Here is a 17,357-nt window from a genome sequence, read left to right as displayed (position 1 = left end):
TAAGCCAGTCAATAAGTGAGCACGGTTATTCATTGAACGTGTATTGATGTAGAGTATATGCGACGTCTGCTGTTCATAACCATGCGTAACTATATAAACGCCCTCACAAAGACAAAGATCCCCCGTATAGCCTGTAACAGACTGTTGGGGCAAGTGCTGTTCGCGAGCAGCAACTATGAAGGCCGGCACGGCACACGAGGGGGTCGGTGGCCAGCAACCACGCCCGGCCGCCTTTGTCTCCCCCAGTGGCGATGGTCACGCATCGCACCGGCTACTCATTTGAGGCAGAGTCGACCGAGGGGAGGCCCACGACCGGTCCAGATAATCGTCACCGGCGTTGGCCGCGAGCGGGATTAGAACCCGGGTCCCCGGCGGTTCGTAGCGCAGCTGCCGCTTGCCGCTCTCCGCAATCGCAAGCAAAGCGCAGACGTCGCTCCTGGACACGCGAGTCGTAGGGTGTCTCTGGAACGTCGAGTGCGTTACCCCGTCGAGTGTCCGTTCTCGTGCTCGTTTTAAAAAATCCCAGCTGCAGCGCTCACCGATATTGGAACGCGATTATATCCATGCAGCGTGCGGAGGTTTTTACGTCAGTGGCTTCTAATAAAAAGGGTTGTTTCGTTTCGACGTGCGGTTATCTCTGTCGTTGGGAGCGCTATTGAAGCCGTCTCTGTCGCGAATCCGCCGGCGTGATATTACCATGAATATGACGATGAGTTGGATGTGTGTGTGTGTGTGTGTCACTACACCCGGGCGACAGTAAAGGTTGAACAGCGATATCCGTGGTACCGTTTCGCGGTGTGCATTATTTGTTTCCTTCGCCTCCCGTTGTAAACAAAAAACAATATTTATTTACGCGCAGGTCAGTGTCACGTCTTCGCCGAGTTCCCATCGCCCGTCAATCAGATCGAGGCACCTGCGCAGAGGGCGGATGCTGCCACGGCGGTGAGGACATTTGACTCGCTCCTCAACCAGCACGGCGGCTGAAACACTGAGAAAGTTTTCTTGGTTCTTTCGGTAAAGTCACGTAGAAGGGAAGTAATAAAATAATTAAAAATGAAACCTGGTCTTCAACACCACGCTTGGAGCGTATACGCTCCAAGCGTGGTGTTGTATCATTCAGACGGTGTCTCCCCGACAGACCTGGTCTTCACCTGAGGACGGCTGCTTGCGTTGTGGCCGAAACGTCGTGAGAATTTTTTTATTATGTTTCATTTTTATTATTTTATTACTTCCCTTCTACGTGACTTTACCGAAAGAACCAAGAAGATGAATCCCTGCAGTCACGAAAGCTTTAAATCGAAACTGAGCAAGTTTCTTTAGATCTCGTCTCATATTTACATAGCGATTTCATCCAAGGCACTTGACAAGGGTATGGGGAGGGAGGTTTGGTGGGTACGGGAATTACGGTGGGTACCTAGGGATGGAGGGAAGGATGGCATCGTAAAAGATGCCAATGGTTTTTGGGGGGGGGGGGGGAGACATTCGTCCAACAGTGGATTGATCGCGGCTGATGATGACAATGACGAAGAAGCGCGGGTCCCATGCACGCGTTGGACATGCGCAGATGGCTGTCAAGAGCTGCTCGCGAACACGCCGTCGGTACGAATCAAATCTAATCCAGGTCGCAGGGTTCATAGCGCAGCACATTTAACCAGAGCACCGCAGCTAACCGCGGGCCCTGCCATAGAAATGTGGAATTTCCACCGCTGGTTCAGGACCAGTAATGGATTTGCAGCACCACCCAACACTTGCCTGAGCAGGGGGAGAGTGTTTTATGTTTTATTTTGTACGAGCGTGATTCACGCTGCCTGCTGTGGGCGGCGCCTTAGCCACTGCAAACAGGGCAACGCACTCCACCGCACTGGCAATTGAAGTTTCAGCTCCGGCAGTCAACATCCAATTTGTCATCTCCAACTCTCCACCGCCATCTGATTACAATTGGTAACAAGTGCGGCCCTCGTGGCTCGGAGTGACTGGCGGAGATGAGGGCCAGTTGAAGTTTGACGTGGGGTTTCCAATTGTCTCCAATTTGTATTCGTAATTTTTTTTTACTGGAATTATCCATCGGATATGGAACATCTCATGGGACTTTTCTCGCCAGTATCAAAGTATACGAATAGGTTTTGCCCTTTCTGGCAAGACAATTGTTTTGCAATGAATCGTGTCTGCTCTAACCACGCGTATTTGTGGTGAACATGCTGACACTGGTTGAGACTAGGCCCTGAAGAAGGCTGTCTCTGGTGCAGAACAATCCGTTCCAAAGACTGCATATACTACCAGAGCATGTTTTTGTTTGCATGTTCGCCAGAAGTACGTGTGGCTAATGCGGACATGATTCCTTGTAAAAGGTTTCTGTTTGGTGTTTGAACATCTTAACACCTCCTGTTTTATTGACAGAAAAGGTAAAACCTATTCTTATATATGGGACATCTAGTTTGCAAGGGTTGCCAGGGTGTCCACACACGCAGCTTACACACTCATACAAACACACATCGAAGACAAATATTTCCCCGTATAGCCTTGAAATACTGTAGGTGTAAGTGCTGTTAGTGAGCGCCTGTGAAGGCTGACACGGCACACAAGGGAATGGGTGGGCAGCATCACACCGAGTCGGCCTTTGTCTCCCGAGTGGCGATGTTTACACACTGCACCGGATACTCATTTGAGGCTGAGTCGACCTAGGGTGAGGCCCAGGACCCGTTCCGATAATCGTCAATGGTGTTGGTGGCCCTGAGCGGGAATCGAACTCGGGTCGCCGGGTTCGTAGCGCAGCGTAGCGCTAACCGCTCCCCACACACACAGCACCACACACACACACAGCACCACACACACACAACAACAACCGCCGTTCGCCATTAAGTGGCGGTGACGTTACCACGACGCTTGTGCCAGGCCACGTGCACATTGAGGCCACCAACACAGCCACCACGACACGGCACAGCGCTTCTTCCGCCACTGCACTCGTGTCTGAATGCCCAACGTAGCACAGAAGGGAAGAGGCTCCGTGCATGAACCATGTCAGGATGCGGATCTTCAACCCAGTTGCCTGATTGGGTTCGTTTTCCTTCCAAGTGCACCTCCAGGGAGCCCAACAGATATACATCACCAACAATATATTAACTTCCTTTTCCTTTAATGTTTCACCACCACCATTGCACGCCCGATGCCAAACAATGCATTTTAAAATGCCTTGATCATTTCAGATCCGGTTTTAAAAAGAGATACGAATTGTAACTCAACATTAAAGTAAAAAAAATACACTTTAGCACATAGCTCCCTTGTAATGTCAAAGGGGCTTAATGTCTCACTCGATATTTTTCATAACGCTGCTGGGCCGGTTCCTAGTGTAGGGATTATCAGCATTCGGCACTTCCACGAGACTACAAGCTACCCCACATCCATACTAATCCTGTCTTATCGTCCCCTGTATACCAACACACCACTTGCAGCAGTATCATGAGGACATATTAAGGTGAAATGGATGTGGCTGGATGCCAATATAATTCATACACTCGCAGATCTTCTTTCATATGGCGTTTGAAAAAAAAAATCAGCAGGCTATAATTGTCATTTTGATTTTGTAAGCCAATCCACTGCATCCGAGGTGGAAGCTGAGTGAACTCCGCTCGTTGTATTGGGGTAGCTGAGTGGAGACCGCTCGCTCCACCAGAGCACGTACCTTGTATTGGAGCAGTCATCGTCGAGATACGCCTGATGGGTTGCACTCCTCCATCAATGGAATAAATATCCCGCAGACCGTCTTCCTCCACGTGCTGTCATTGTTGTTGAGACGCGCTTGGGAGAGGTCCCCACCGTCGTCAGGCCTGCAAAGACGACCCAGAGCTGCTCCTTCGCCAGGTCTTCAGTGCGGTTCTTGTTGGGAACTCCACCGTAACCCCCCCACCCACGTCTCCTGTCGTTGGGTGGTTCAAGGGTCCTGTTCGGCTGACAGAAGAGTCGAGCCGTGCCTTCTAGAGTGGCCGTCTGGATTTCAGACCAGAGGGTGCTGGGGATTTGATGTCTATATGCACACGAGGAGATTTGCATTTTCCAAGATAATGCACATCAGAATCAGAATGTTGATTTAGACAGGAGGAGGAATCCGATGAGCTATGAAGCTCTTTTTCACAGATGTCCAGTAGGGACGGGTCAGAACGTTACAACAACAAACAACACAGAAACACAATATCGGAGTGCAAAGTATAGAATATATACAAATACAACTGAACTATATTGTTATCTTACCAGGTAAAGTCCACAGAGCTATTAACTTATTTTATGGAAGCGGCCTGGCCACAAATGATACCTAAACAAAGTGGCTCATCAGGAGGGACTTAATAGCAGCAAACACCATCACATTACCAACAGAATTCGTTGCAGTGCAATAGTAATGCATAGTATTTAAATTCAAACGTTCACAAAGCTGCATAAAACAAAAACAATGGTGGGGGTGATGGGGGTGGTGGAGGGTCTCAAAATGCGAGGCCATGGGTTTGCCGGGCCTTAAAGCAGCAATTTCCACGATGTAGTTGTACTGCACTTCTATATTCCCACATCAATGTTCCCTACCTTCACCTACCCGCACTGCCCAGTGTGGTGGGATCCAGTCCAAATAACCCGCCCTTCGCTAAGTCGGCCCTGGCCACACTGCCGCATTTACTCCAAAAGCTCCGCTACTGCCGACCCTCGTTGTGTGCGGCTGGACCCCCCCCCCCCCGGCCGATCCGGGACACCGAACTCCTCGGCGCGACTGCGGAACACCGAGCCAAATTGCACGCGGGCCCGCTGCTTTCGATTTTCATTTTACGTCGCGGGGTATTCTTGGCTCTGTTCCTATTGGGCAAAGCTCGAGGCACAAGAAGCCAAATACGATTGGATTGGGAGCGCATCTAACGACTCCTCCGGCTGAACAACTAAGTTAAGCATAATCAACGTTTTTGGGTTTAGATCGCGTTATTTATAAATGTGTCGTAACCCTCCACCACCCGACACGGCCAATCAGTAAAAAAGTGTCACGTTGACAAAAGACAAATTAGTTCACTGCTTTAGCCCACCGGTGTGTTGAAGCGCGAAACCACAACATTTACAATTTGAGTACGACGTTTCGCTGGTAATTGCATCCAGCATCATCGGGCATTACAAGTGCAGCGCTTGAGTCGATCCGCTGCTGGTGAATCTCCCCTCCCTGAGTGGGTTATTTGGGCTGGATCCCACCGCACTGGGCAGTGCGGGTAGGTGAAGGTAGGGAGCATTGATGTGGGAGTATAGAAGTGCAGTACAACTACATCGTGGAAATTGCTGCAACTGCCCGGCATGTAGTCCTGCAAACTATGTCACCCTGTAATGCCTGGTGGTCGCCAATCCCAACACTATCCATGCACTATTATAAGCAATCGTCATACATCAGGATATACAATAGATGCATTGCACATATTTTGTGGTTCAGAAAATGTGCATTTATTTAATATCTGTGTGTGCTCGGAGCACAAGCAGCGCGACTAGATTGTTATATTATTATACCTTGTGGCTTCGCGACACAGTGATGCGCGTTGTTTGCGTGCAGAGACTAATTCTGTGCTGGGGAACATTGCCTCGTTTAGTTAATGTTTATTGGGGGAACTGTAGCGCTCGCGTTTAAGTGTTCTGCAGCACATTAGCGGCCTGCGTCATATTCTGAAGAAAAAAAAAGTCCTCTTTAATCCACCCCACCCCCTACACCTACATCCCTACTGTGGTTGCGGCGGCGAAGATTGCAGAGGTGAGCACGACCCCGCCGTGGGCCCTGTTAACTCGAATTCGACTCCTGGCCAGGGAGATTGACTTCAGTGACAGGTGTGGTTTTTTGTTTTGTTCGAACTGGTCTTGGCCACAACCACCCGGCTCACCAAACTCGCAATGACACTCGTGGTGATTGTGGTCGAACAATCCTCACGGGAGGCCCTTCATCCAGCAGTGCATTGACAAAGAGGGCCGTGCACTGTGACTTTAATTTGTGTCGAGAGAACCTGCTGATAGACCCTGTTAAGATAATGATACAGCGATGCATTTTAATTGACAGTGGGCCGTAGCTTGAGGATGGGCTCTACATTATGATTCTATTTTATTATCGCAGGATCCCAGCCATAAAAGAAGAACCTCACATAAAATAGATTTTAAAAAAATCATGCCAACCTGTCTGACCACCGCCTTCGTTATTCCTTGTTTCTTGTTTGTTCAATACTGGACACAGCAGTAACAAATAAAGTGGTGTACCTGGATGAAGACGTGTTCGTCTAGAGCAGGGGTCGGCAACCTACGGCTCCGGAGCCGCATGCGGCTCTTTACTGGCTGCTTCTTGACAATATGTACGTATGTACAGTATGCATTGCGGCTCTTGAAATACTGAATTTTGTACCGAATTGGAAAGAAATGGCTCTTCTTGTTATTTTGGTTGCCGACCCCTGGTCTAGAGTCTAGACGATACCGCCGTCCACTGGTAGCTACTGTTTGTTCACGATGGCCGTCACTTGGTTGAGGAACTCCGTGCAATGTTCCGATACAAAGCCAAGTATATAACACGTGTGCAGCAAGAGGTGTCGCAGCTACACTGGCCCATTCACTAACCCATCTGCTATTTTAACAGCACATGTTTAAACTATGCATATAAAAAGTATTTCACTTACAGGTATTTCACAAGAATTACTCACCAACATTTCCAGTCAACACCCCCAATGTTGCCAAACAGCGTACGCCTCTACTTCCGTCACCAGACGCAACCAACTGGCAAAATTAGCACCGTTGATTAGCACCGTTCGCTATGTACGGCGCAAAAGAAGTTCCACATACATGCATACAAAATTAATATCGCATCATCCCCCACAATTACCGACAGTAAATGTGTGTTCACCTCGCCCTTGGCATCTCCGCACGCTCGTGTCCACAATGTTGCTTTCTTACCTTGGCGAGGAGTGCTCGAGAAGCGGCTTGAGCCACCGGGTGATGCTCTTCAAGAAGTTGCGTGCCATATCCCACTCTGCAGGAGCATGCGAAGACTGTTCCATGCAGCTACTACATCAGCCTTCATTCCACCACGCGTTTGCGGAATAGCATATTGACGCAACCAATTGCACCGCCGCTCTTTACACTTATGCAGCAGAATGGTTCAAAGTGGGTGGGATTAGGGCAAAAACCAAGTTGATAACCCATCGATGCTAAACCTTCTCCATTGTACAACTTCATCTCAATCGCGATTTTGGGCATGGCTTGCGCCGAGAGGGTATGGCAGCCCATTCCATCCTTATTTAATGTGTGTGCGCGTGTTTTAGCCCATCAGCCAAGGGGGTTGATCAGTAACTACCTAGGGTGGTAAATGCCACCAGTGTCCACCACGGGCAACATCTGCCATGGATAGTATCCACCATGGGCAGAAGGCTTGGCACAGATACTGTCCATTTAAAAGACACTCTTCATATTTATGTTCGCATTCTGTAGATGTCCTATCACATTCGGTTGTATAGCTTCCAAAACAATACTGTGCGTAAAACACACGATGCGACTATTTTAAGGACAAAAATGATCATAAACAGCTTGCACTGTGCACTTGCTATCATAAATAATTGTGATCTAGAGATCAAATGTGTCATGAAAATCGTTTGCAGCACGTGCCACCCTGGTTGGTACTGATAAGCCATTCTTAGGCTACTTGTTCAAGGACCATTTTTTATCTCAATTCCACACTCGCGTAAAACTTTTTTATTAAAATTAGGGTTAGTTAGGGTTCCTAGGCCAGGACAATTATTAGGGGCCTTGATAAAGGGAAGAGACAGAGGGAGACAAAGGAGGATCTATAGAAAGATTAGATAGAAGGAATATATGAGACAGACACATACAGAGACAACGACACTGAAATACACGTAAAAATTTGACGCAAAAAGACAGAGAGACACAGCCAAGGAGTGGACAGAGACAAAGCAAAGCACAGAAACTTGACAGTTTATTGAAATAATTTTGATTAAATTGCTATTCGGTTCTGCATTCAAATTACGCCAAATATTTAAGTATGTGATAGTTGGCCATGAAGTTCAAAGTGCTTTTTGGTGCACCCCAATTGAATTATCACTGTTGCGTTAATTAATACCTGTGTTATGAATGCACAGTACAGAAGTGTGCTGTGTGGGGATAGCGGAAGGCGATTTTGCGAGGTACATTACGGTGAGCGAATAGGACATTCTTCCACCACGAACAAGCTGCAGACTCGTGCTGATCCCTGCCCATAGAGCACAGCAAGTGTACACAGCATTAGGCAGCAACAGCAGTGCGCGATGTATTTGCCAGGGATATGGGTCAACCATGCTCAATATTTAACGGAAAAAAAACATTCAACACATTGGTCAATAATACTGTGGTGGCCTTAAATGGGAAAATATAACATAGGTGATATTTCAGGTAAGTGGCCTTCTTCATAGCACATGTATGTGTGTTGAACTTCTTTCGCACCGTACATAGCCAACTGTGCGAATCTGAGGGGCGGGGCAAGAACAATCAAGAGTTTGTCAATCTAGATGATGATTTAAAAGTGCCGAACTCCAGAGTGGCGTCCTAATATCGGAAGGAAGAGCGTTCCAGACGGCCGCAGAAGCGCATCTGAAAGCGCGCGATGCAGTGACCAGCGTTGTTCGATGGCGACCCAAAAGCCTCTGCGAGGATGACCGGAGTTTGTGTGATGGTTTATGCTCATTGACGTACGGGGTATGTTATGTTTGTGCGGCATACAATACCGTGTTGTAAAGACGCTTCAATGTACGCACATGCACGTGGCACTGGTTATTAAACTTCGTACATCTCTGCTGCCATCTGCTGTAAAACTATACATCCTGCACCCATTCACAACTGCAGAGTGCAATGCGAATTGTCGTATTTTGTATTTATTGATGCAATGACGCATTCATAAATATACTTTAAAAATAGATATACTTACAGAAAACCATTCATGCTCACGATCCATGGGCAGATATCCCGTAGGTGTCCACTGCACATTTCATAATTTGTTTCCAATTTCAACTGTCTTGTGGCACTATGCTCAAGTAGCGCAACATCTTTGTAGCACCAATCTCCTACGTCGTTGTCAAGCCATTCTCTGAGGTCTTCCTCTCTTTCCGATTCCTTCCATTTTCCCGAACAACAACACACTTTTAATGTTCCTGTCCATCCTACATATTTGCGCAAAGAGTGCAAGTTTATGTCGGTGGTGAGGCCGTTGCTGTTGTATGCGCCGAGTGCTGCTGGGGCACGAGAAAGAGGGAGGACCAATCTATGGCAGTCATAGAGATGACAAGGAAGGACACGGGGGGTAAGAAATGAAGAAATGAGAGGAAGACTCAAGGTGGTAGAAACACAAAGAAGATGAGAGAGAGAAAGGCCTCTGTGTGTGGTTCGGTGATGTGGAGAGGCGACAGGAAAACTGCGTGGGTCAGAAGGTGGCGAGTGATGAAAGTGGAAGGACAGAGATCAAGAGGAAGGCAGAAGAAGAGAGGTGGGGGGGGGATGTGGTGCGATCGGACACGGTGGCCTGAGCAGCAGAAAGAGAGATGGCGCAGGACGGGGCAGCGTGGAGACAGGGCAGCGTGGAGACAGGGAGAGCGTGGAGACAGGGAGAGCGTGGAGACAGGGCAGCGTGGAGACAGGGAGAGCGTGGAGACAGGGCAGCGTGGAGACAGGGAGAGCGTGGAGACAGGGAGAGCGTGGAGACAGGGCAGCGTGGAGACAGGGAGAGCGTGGAGACAGGGCAGCGTGGAGACAGGGAGAGCGTGGAGACAGGGAGAGCGTGGAGACAGGGCAGCGTGGAGACAGGGAGAGCGTGGAGACAGGGCAGCGTGGAGACAGGGCAGCGTGGAGACAGGGAGAGCGTGGAGACAGGGCAGCGTGGAGACAGGGAGAGCGTGGAGACAGGGAGAGCGTGGGGACAGGGCAGCGTGGAGACAGATGCCACTGGTGTGTGTCGTGGTTGGTAATCGAACTCGGACTTCTGGGTTCGTAGCACAGTGCGTGAACCACTGGGCCGGCCATTTGAAAAGAATGCGTATAATGTAATGGATAATTGAGCGAGATCGCTGTACAACATGGCACAACGGACACCTGCACACACGCCCCGAACCTCGCCCAGAGTGTAATACAGCAACGAGGGGGCTTCCGTTGAGTGTGAGGCAATTAGGGCTCAGAGTTTAAATAAAACAGTCGCGTTCAAATGGTTTCTAATTGCTTAAGTTGGTTTTGAGAAGTGTTATTCACAGTGAGCTGAAACACTGTGCACGTGACAATTTTATTTGTTTGGCTACGTCGAGTGATGGAGGATCTTCCGATAAATATTTTGGCCGGCCCATTACGTGGCCTAACCCAGAAATCGATTATGAATCGTTAAATTGGCTGTGAAAAAAACCTGTGTGTTAAGGGGCAGTCCACTTTGAAAACCAGATCGTTATTACTTCATATTCTACAGGGTGGTCCAGATAGCTCGTGTCCCCCATTTAATGTTCGACAGTTAAAGTAAGGTTAATTTAAAATATAAATAATGAAAGGAAAAAAATGTTCGGGGTCAATGCATTGGGGGTCACAAGACATCTGGACACACCCAATGGAATCACTGTGCCGTTTTTTGGCAGTGACGCCAGTTGTTTGCAAGTTCCTCATCGATGTTTTTACTCCTGAGCAGCCAGGGCCTGCTGTGGCACACTCTCGTGATGCCAGCATTGTGGAGGCAGCGGCGAGGCTTGGTGGATCATACAAATGTCGTGAAGCTCCCTGCCCGTTGGCCTCGAGGAAGGAGCCATGACCCTGGCTCGCCAGGAGAAGGCAGTAGAACGACTACAGGGACTCGTCTCCTGACAAACGGGCGAGGTTGCAGAGGTCTGTGTGTAAGTCGAATTGTTCGTAAGTCCAACTTTACTCCTATCGATTCCAAACGCGTTGTACGGCGTGTACACTAAACACGGGGAGTGGCTTTAAAAGTTGTATAATCTCCTGTAGATGTAGATGCCACTGGTTCTTCACGTTCTGCAGATGTAGATGCCACCACCGCCATCTATTGCGCGGCGGTTGAACTTACGACTTACGGTCTGAACAGGCAACTGGGCATATGGACAGGTTTTGTTCGTATCTCTGAACGCTCGTAAGTCGAATGTTCGTAAGTAGAGGAGTCATTGTATTTAGATGTACTCCATCTCTCTGTCTGGGATAGTGTTTCTCTATGTGCCTCTGGTTCCCTCCCGCATGTAAGCATTCATTAATTGATCAATAACATCTTCCTCGAGCCTCTAACTCGTTATCTCTCCAAGAGAGTGAGCGGATAGTGTGCGGTGTGTTTCAAGTTGACATCATGATGTGTACATGCTGTTATGTTGTCAGTTGTAGAACAGTACTACACATTTCTGTTAAATGTAATAAACATTCTTTCATTTACTTTACATTACTGGGAATCTGCTCCCAATATTCTCTTTGGTGCCTGATCATAGTGAACATTTTTAAAGCTCTATTAATATGCATGTAAATGTAATTTCTTTATAAGTAGAAGTCTGTTCTGTTCCTCCACATATTAACTGGTCTGGAAAAAATAAAAATGTATTTAATTTATAAGTGGAAGCACATAACTGTGTACTGCTTATGAATGTTTCACCCATACGTCTCCACAAGAATGCAGATTGTATGCAGTTGATAACAATTAATTTTGTTGACGCTCCTCTACAAGTATATAAGATGCATTGTTTACAACAGTTTATGTAATTTTAGTCTGCCTGATGAGTTTTTGGTTGTGCCTTTGAGTGCTGACCATGATTAGGATAGTATTTGTTTTACACAATTGCTGAACATAGGCCCAACATGTCAATCAGCCAGCAACAAGCAGCGCTTTAAATGTTGTAACAGCATCATCGGGCAATTCTGGCGAATTGCCCGATGATGCTGGATGCAATAACCAGCGAAACGTCGTACTCAAAAATTGTAAATGTTGTGGTTTCACGCTTCAAAACACCGGTGGGCTAAAGCAGTGAACTATTTGTCTTTTGTCAACGTGACACTTTTTTTACTGATTGGCCGTGTCGGGTGGTGGAGGGTTACGACACATTTATAAATAACGCGATCTAAACCCCAAAACGTTGATTATGAGTGAAGAGCTAACAACGTTTCTTTAATTGATCAAGGTTATAACAAGCGTGGGGAAAGAAAAAAAGAGCCTATGAGAGCAAAGTGTTCTCTGAAAGGTTAATCCATCAAACAGGGGGACATTGTGTGACTTGGTAAACATCTGATAGCAGATCATGGAGTCTTCACACCCACACGCAAGCTTCAAATGGATCAAATATAGCACACGGCATCGTACTAAATTACTGTAGCGCACTCGGACACGAGCAGCCGCGCGCCTCCAGACGCGCATTGTCACAGACCCAGCATTGAGCTGTCTTCCACGTCGTCATTCACCACGATCCTCTTTACAAACACATCACATGGGCAACATCAATGAGGGGCAATAATGTACGGCTCAAACAGCACACGGCAGCAACAACAACATCAGCAGGAGCAGCAGCAGCAGTGAGCTCGTATGAACAAGTGAGTCTATTTTAGCGACCACAATGCCATTTCGCTCAATCCACCACGAGACCTTACGCCACACGTCCGCCCTGACCGATTGCCCGCCACGGCCCAGTGGACTATTCAGCAGCTGCGCACTTTCCATGGACGTTCTCAAATCTGACATTCGCACAAACAGTCACGCGTGCGCGTGCGCTTTACCTTTGCGTCCAAGTCGCTTGCTTCGTGCACGGCAGCCGTCGTTTGCCACAAGTGATCGCACATCTGACCTGTCCACACGGACTTCGGCTGTGGCCGAGAAGGCCCACGATCGAGCGGAAAGGCCAACTCTCCCACAAGGACGACGACTGGTCCAGGGACGTGGAGAGCGGCGAAAGTTGCAGGCGATGGCAATGTGCCCACGAGCAAGAGCTCTCAACGCGTTATTCGCACGAGGCCCCCACGGCGGAACTGCCTGCAAAACAGCCCAAAGTGCTATAAGATAAATTAAATAAAGTCCGTCAATAAACACGGTCACAGACATTCATGTAATGTAATGAAACCATAACATTATCCAGCCTCTGACATAATGGGGCAACACCGAGTCCACATGTCCGCCTATAGCTTGTCCCCCAGCGGGTTGGATACGTCACCTAGTTCTGTACTGTTGCATATTGCAATGGAACAATTGGTCCATGGTGTAAAGTAGCATTTCCCGACAATACGGATGCGAGTGAATGCATAAAGGAGAAAGACATCGTTTTTGGCCCATATTTATTCGCGCTGTATTATTTACATGGCAAAGGATGAACACAATGCCATTGACTCCCCTTCAAATATATCACAGTACTGCAGTGAATATGTTTTTACAAGACAGTCTGTGATAAAAAAAAAACCCATGGATATCGCAATATTCGTCACAATCGAAGTCACACTCATCATCATCATCTGTAAACACGCAGCCGACGGGAGAAGTGCTCGTTGCGCTAGCCACAGTGCCCACGTCCCACCGAGTTGTCGAATTCCTCCTGCAGGGTCGCGACAGACCAGACGAACCAACACGTGTCCCCTTCGACTGGCCGTTCCGAACGGCGCCGTGACGGAGACGGCCCTGATGCACTCTTTGCCCGGATGGACAACGGCAGGGCAACGGTGTGCTGGAGTGTCGCCCTCAATTCTTGCAACGTCGGGCATTTAAATTGGCTGGTTGCCACGTGGTTGCCACGTGGCGCTCTGTCTCATTGGGACTGCGCGGCCGTCGAGTGTCCGCCTCCATCCGTTTGTTTCACCCCCAACCCCCGGTCCGGAGGAGGTAGGTTACTCGCAGATTTCTCCCCACGTCCCGATGAACACGGGTTGGCTACGTACGGTGCGAAAGAAGTTCAACATTATGGAGGTCTCTGGCCGGTTGTGACAACCGAGATGAGGACAAGAGTCATGAGGTGAGCAGAACATTTTAGACACGAGAAAAGGTGGGGAGTGTGGGGGCTTAAACACAATCGCCTTTCCCCCCCAAACCCCTCTTGCAAGTGGAATGAAGCCACCACCCTCACACCAGCCATGAGATGCCTCATATTCACTGTGGAGGCGAGGGTTGGTGGAGACGCACACACTTTGTGAATCTCCCTTCCCGCGGTTGTCGATGAGGTGCCATGCGCTGGCTCGCCAGGGGAGGGCAGTAGAGCAATAGGCGGACTCATATCATCTGTCCCTTCTGTATGCGATAAAGCGTTGCCCCCTCGCACTCGTGTGGATTTTCTCCGGGTGCCCCGGTTTCCTCCCACACATATAAACTAATTGGCTGAAACATCTTAATATAGAGAGAACTGCAGATCGATTGTTGGCGCGGCTCACCGTCTGGCAGCCTTCCAGCTTGTCCGGCTCCTCACTGATCATGAGATGCAATTTGCATTAACAACGCGATAGAAAATCCAAAATCAAACATGAGATTATCATTTTTTATCGTTTGTGCCCTACAATTCTCCGATGTGTTTTCGGGTCATTTGCCGTGCATTGTTCCGCGCGATGGCAGACGTTTTCACGCAGCATGCTGGGAGCATCTTCAGAAAGTGATTTTTGTTTTCAGTTAAAATTCTATTCAGTTCGAGGAGATGTTGGACACCGCACGGTACAACCTGATAACATCGGAGAGCTAAGTACACTTTTGCTCAGCAGTGCAATTGCAAAACATAAAAGCTGGATGAATGGGATGGATCTGTGTGCGAAACGCGAGAGTTGTGTGCAGCTGTTTTAATTTACATTACAAACGCAATCGACACGGAACCACGCAATCTTTCCGTGCTATTTAATGGTGATTTAAAATGATTTTATCATCAATTGTATACGTAGGCTTTCACTACCAATATTATGTTCAAGAGTTTATTTTGAGATAGATCGTGTCGATATGTAAATAATTCATAAGCTAAAAAAAATGCCATTTTATCTACATTATCTATTTGTTAATTTATGAAAAAAGTACATTATGACTACACAATCGAACGTAATTTTAAATCAGATTTGATCACTACTGACAGGTTCCTAATTCCTTCGGCTTTAAACATTTGGCATTGAGAAGAAAGTTACAGAAAGTTTTGTTACGTGGACAAGCGTAATGCTACGTAAGGCAAATAAAAAATCCCACTCATTTGTCATTCGTTCAGCCCACATGTAAACTATTCAATGATGAGATGCGATTAATATTTTACGTCAGTGTAATAAAGTAGTAGATGCGTAAGTTGGCCAAAGCATGTTTGGGCTAGGATAGTGTTGTGTATTTAATTAATGCACTTAAACTATGAGCTCTAACATCTCGATTTTTTGTTTCATAAATGGAATCTATAATGTGAAATCGTGACTGTGTTTTGGAAGCTCCTAGTGCTGAAAATCGGAGTGTAGTTGTTCGCATTTTGTTACCGGGTTTAATTTTAGTTTTACTAATTAACTCTGAAGGCCTCAGTTTGTGACAGCTTATAAGCCTTTACATTTGGATGAGAGCACGAACTCTCTGATACAAATTGTTACATCATGTTAACTTGTCTTGTTTTGATTGTAACTCAACATGAGGATGGTACGGAGCACAACCCGTGTCGCAGGGAGGGGATGGGGCACAGAGACCCCGCGGACAAAATCCCAGGAAGGGGGAGACATTGGGCTCACTGCCCCACAAAGTGAGGACCCCGAGCGAGAACATGAGAGTTGATATGGGGAGGGAAGGATGGGGGGGGGGGATAACTTATGTAAGGGGGTAAAGGGAACGAGGAGGGGTGGGTGGGGGGGCATCATGTTAACTGTTAAGGAACCTAAGTGGGCTTGGGCAGGAGGGATGATCGAAGGACGAGAGTGGTGGTGGAATGGAAGCCAAAGGAGAGAGCACGCCAACCGACAGAAGGGCCGTCGTGGAGATGAGATCAGCTGGTGCGGAGAAGCATTACGGTAATAAACGATGGCATCATCACGCGACGAGGGATGGCGACGATGTGAGGAGGCCTCATGCAACAGTGGCTAGAGCATGGCTGATGATGATGATGAAGGTGACTTGTTGTTGGTGTAACGTAACATGTAATCAGGGATGGTCACAAAGTACGACATTGGGAGGCACATGAGATGTGGCTGACCTGTCACCAGCGCGGCTATTTATACGCTATTTGGTAGTTGTCAGCAGGGGCAATCGATACGTTTACTTCTGAAACATTTCCCACCCATCACACATTTCCCACCCATCACACGTCTCACATACGTGACATGTCCCATGTGACCGCTGGCATGTGTCTTCTGGGCTTTGAGTTTTGTTTACAACTTACAAGCAGCTGCATTTATCCTTTGGGGGGGGGGGGGGTGGATGTAACTGAGCGCAAATATGATAGCAAAATAACAATCTTCAAATAATGCACAGCCCTTTGTAAATGCACTGCGAGATGAAGGCTGCCCCATGCTGTGTTGGTCATGGAGGTTGTTTCACCATATTTCACTACGCTGGTCAGTCCGGGTTGGTTAACATGTCACTCCCCACGTGGCCAGTAATTTAAATAAGGTTGTCATCTTCATGAGTGCACAAAACACCACTCTCCCGATGGTAATACAAGTTAGGCATATAGCTTTGCATTACGTTAATATATTTTGGGAAGTGATTTTGAAACACGGTACGCCTACCAATGATACTAAACAGATACCGTTTGGACTTTTCTGGGTTGACTACAACACTGTACTAGTAAAAACATATAATTCCACCATTTAGAGGGGGCTGAGAAAAAGATCAAAAATACATATATGGGCATGCTATCCCCATTTAGCTTCACCCTCAATGTGTAATGTGGGATACACTGTCAATAGAGTGACAGATGCAGATCGAAGCAATTTCAAGTATATTAGCCACGTGGGAACTCATGAGACCAGGGTGAGTCTCATTTGCAAGTGATTTGGGTTATCAATGACAAAAACAATAGAATGACACACTACAGTGACGCATTTAGTAATCAAAGCTACCACTAAATATAAATCCTGACAAAAATAACCGTATTTCAGGGGACATTTACATAATGCCAATATTAAATAAATAAAAGTCGGCGGGGACAAATACTTTTAAAACTGTTCATATTGTGATTGTTAGAGAAACATTATAAATACTATAAAGGGTGGCTATTGTACTAATATGGAAACAACCACGGGTAAAAGCATATCTGTCAACCCATACGGTTTATTCGTATTCTTGTACAAGGAAAGTGAGTTTTCGTGTTAATACGGCATACAGACGTTTAAATACGGGCACATTTTTGTATCGATTTGTTTGTGTTTCTCCCTTGTGATGAAACTTTGTAGGACGA

This window comes from Lampetra planeri, chromosome 41, assembly GCF_965212315.1.
Source record: "Lampetra planeri chromosome 41, kcLamPlan1.2.h2, whole genome shotgun sequence".
NCBI classification, from domain to species: Eukaryota; Metazoa; Chordata; class Hyperoartia; order Petromyzontiformes; family Petromyzontidae; genus Lampetra; species Lampetra planeri.
The sequence above is the reverse complement of the archived record's forward strand: the minus strand, read 5'-3'. Positions refer to the sequence as shown.